We start from the raw sequence: 3,699 nt of genomic DNA on the forward strand, positions 1-3,699 counted from the left end.
AATTGAGATGGGAATGGGGATGATAGTGTTGATGTTTATGGGGTTTTTTGGCTCATTCCTTCCATCTTCTCCCTCTGGCCTTTCATCCCTGCACTTCCTTCCTCCTTCCCCTAACCAGCGACTTCCTCAACCTCATCCTCTACCCTCTCTACTGGAGTCCAGCCCAGCATGTCTCTCCATCACGCAGTTTGTGTCCTGCACCTCCCATTTCTCACCCCTCCGTCTCCCCACCTCCTCTCTCTCCTCCAGTCAAGGATCTAAATATAGAGAAGAGGTCTATTAGTAGGTTGCAGAATGAAAGTTTAAGAGGGTCCGATGGAATGATTGAGGATCAAGGCAAGGAAGGAGGGCTAGTCGGTTGAGGGGATGCACAGAACAGGTGGGGGAGAAGGCCAGAATGGCAGGGTGACCCAGGGAACGGGATTCATCCTGAGAGTCCTGTGGAGGAAGAAGCGTTAGCCCTGACCCCTCCTCTCCCCGGGGCAGTGCTTTTCACATCTTATCCTAGGGCCTCAGGTGAATCCCTCATCCCAAGTGTCTGGAAGGAATAATTGAAGCAGAGTCATCATCTGTCTCTCTCACACATAAAGGTGGCAGGTCTGTCACTTCTGAAGAGAAGGTCTTGGGAGAGGAGCTCGGATCCTCTGGTTTCCAGCCTGCCCCAATCCTGCAGCAGCATCTTGGCTGTAACTGGGAAGCAGGAGATAAGAATTCTCGGTTTCTTATCTCTAAAACACTGGCTCTCTGGATGTAAACCTAATTTAGATGATAATCTCCCAGAATCATGTCCAGCAGTGCTGCATAGCAAAAAGCATAAACTGTGGTGTGATAGACAAAGGTTCGATTTTCAGCTCTGCCACTCACTGGCATATGATTTTGAGCCTCAGTTCCCTGATGTGAATTAAAGTGCTCGCCTCATAGGTTATAGGAAGACTTAAATGAGATAGTGTGTGAAAGGTCCACAAACTATGAGAGCTGAGACTGTGCCAATTTGTTCACCATTTGTAGTCCAATGTTTGGCACAGAGTATTCCCTCAATAAATGTGTGTGATAATTGAATGAATACTAGTAAGTAGGCACCTAAGAAATTAGCCAGTATGCCTTTGTCTGGGCTGATTCTGGCTGGTGGTAATGATACTCTGTCCTGACATAGTAAAAAAAAATAAAATAAAATAAAATCTCTACTTCAAACCCAAGGGTAGTGGCACACTAATGTGCCTGAGAAATTGCACCCCAAAAAAAGGCTTGTGTGAAATAAAAGTTTCAATAATATTGATTGTCCCTATTGAGGAGTTGAATATAGTGCTTCTCAAACCTTAGTGTGCCTCCAAGTCACCTTGGATCCTGTTCAAAAGCAGGTTCTGTTGCCATCTTTCTGTGCCACCATATGGTGTGCATGAGTGTCCTGGCTGATGCTCTGAAGAGCATCAACAATGCCAATGAGAGAGGTGGACACTAGATTCTTATCAGGCCCTGTTCCAAAGTCATTGTTCAGTTTCCAGCTGTGATAATGAAGCACAGTTCCATTGGAGAATTTGAAATCATTGATCACAGAGCTGGGAAAATTATTGTGAACCTCACGCTGTGCAGTGATCAGCCCCAGACTTGATGTGCAACTTGAAGATCTACAAAAATGTCAGAATAACCTGCTCTTCTCTCATCAGTTTGGTTTCATTATACTGATGGCTTCAGCTAGCATCATGGACCACAAAGAAGCAAGACAAAAACACAAAGGGAGAGAAAATCTTATGATTCTTTTTCTAGAGAAGTAATACCTACATGCAAATAAAATGCCGCCAGGGAACAAAAAATGCAGGTTCTGATTCAGTAGTTCTACCAGCCCTTGTATGGCCCAAGAAATCATTTGGTCTGGCCCTACCAGGCATTAAGGACGAGTTAGTTATATGTTTGACCAAATACTGGTATAGCAGGCTAATTTTAAAGTTGATAATTTTGTATGGCCCACGAATAATATTATAAATATCCAAATGGCCCTGCCAAGGCCTGTGAGTGGAGGCCTGACCAGCTCCCAGGTGATGCTGACTGCTAGCTCGTGGACCTCATTTTGAGTAGCAGGGGTCTAATACGGGGTTGGGGTCAACAAACTTTTTTGTAAAGGGCCAGATAGCAAATATTTAGGCTTTATGAACTCTATGACCTCTGCTGCAACTGCTCAACTCTGCCAGTATAGAACAAAGCAGTCACAGACAACACAAGCAAATGGGTGTGGTTGTGTTCCAGTAAAACTGTATTTACGAACACTGGACGGACTGGATTGGGCCTGTGGGCTATAGTTTGCCGACTCCTGGTCTAATATATTTAAAATCAGTATATAATTTCTCTCTCTCTCTCTCTCTCTCTCTCTCTCTCTTTCCCCCCTCCCTTCCTTTCTCTCTCTAAAATCAATAAAAAGTTTTAAATAATAAAAAATGATGCCGAAACCGGTTTGGCTCAGTGGATAGAGCGTCGGCCTGTGGACTGAAGGGTCCCAGGTTCGATTCTGGTCAAGGGCATGTACCTTGGTTGCGGGCACATCCCCAGTAGGGGGTGTGCAGGAGGCAGCTGATCAATGTTTCTCTCTCATTGATGTTTCTAACTCTCTATCCCTCTCCATTCCTCTCTGTAGCAATCAATAAAATATATTTTTTAAAAATGAATCAGTATATAATTTTTATAATGGACATCAATGAGCTTGTCTCCTGAGCTCCCAAAAATTCCTTCAGATATGGTGACCTCCCCTTCCTATGGATCGCCATCCACTACCCACAGGGGTTCCGGGAGCAGAGCACCCACTGCCAGGCTCCCACACCAGGACACTGACTCCAGACTCCAGCTGATTGGTTCAGGATGGTGGTACAACTCCAGTGGGCATCACTCACAACAGAGCGTTGCACTCAGGGATGCCCTTTGCTTAAAAAACAAGGGGGTTCAGAAAAAAAAAACAAAAAACAAGAGGAATGGCATCCTTTGAGCTGTACAACTTTGACTGAGATGGGCTACTCATATCTTTCCTTAAGATTCTGGAATTGAGTCTAGGAAATTCCTGATTCAGTCTGTCTGTCTGTCTTTTTAAACTGAGGATATATATGTGAAAATGACACCCTTTCTTTTTTTTTCTCACTTTGCCAACTGGGATGCAGAGGAAATTAGTCGTGAGAAAGAATGAAGCATATATTCTGAGAGAAACAAGGGTGAGAAGCCGCGAGAGGACTTCCTGGGTTCTCTCTAGCTCCATAGTCCTTGGCTCCAGGCCATTCCTGAGGTCCAGATGCATCCTTGCCCTTGGGTTCTCTGAGAGGATCCGTATTCTTTTATAAATTCATTTTTCTTTTTATTAAATCTAGTAGTATTCTGTTGCGTGCAAACCACAGTCCTAATAGCATTAGCAAACAACAGAAGAATACTTCAATAGAATTCAAATTTGGTAGGATTACTTTTTTTTAATCAATGTACAGATTGTTGCAGGAGCACATATTTTTGTTTGAAACTGGATCTCCCAGACAATAGAGTATGTGATATTTCATAAATATTAAAGTACTCTGTATTCTAATGATGTACATAGTCATAAATCATTTTGTCAGTTGTATAGTAATTTTCAGCCCCTTGCTTTGGTTAGGGTCAGTGGCAGAGAAAAAAAAACTAATCTTTTGGACAGAAAGGGATTTATTGCAAGGCATTAAATGGCTCACAATATTGTTA

At 43.3% G+C, this 3,699-nt stretch overlaps 1 pseudogene across 1 annotated transcript; it reads left to right on the forward strand.

Annotated features, from left to right (window-relative positions):
* Positions 1 to 1,387: 1,387 nt before the first annotated feature.
* Positions 1,388 to 1,772, forward strand: LOC307103510 (small ribosomal subunit protein uS8-like; annotated as a pseudogene). The gene has a single exon. The product of its transcript is annotated as a small ribosomal subunit protein uS8-like (transcript).
* Positions 1,773 to 3,699: the final 1,927 nt, after the last annotated feature.

The sequence above is a fragment of the Cnephaeus nilssonii genome, assembly GCF_951640355.1.
Source record: "Cnephaeus nilssonii genome assembly, chromosome: 7".
NCBI classification, from domain to species: Eukaryota; Metazoa; Chordata; class Mammalia; order Chiroptera; family Vespertilionidae; genus Cnephaeus; species Cnephaeus nilssonii.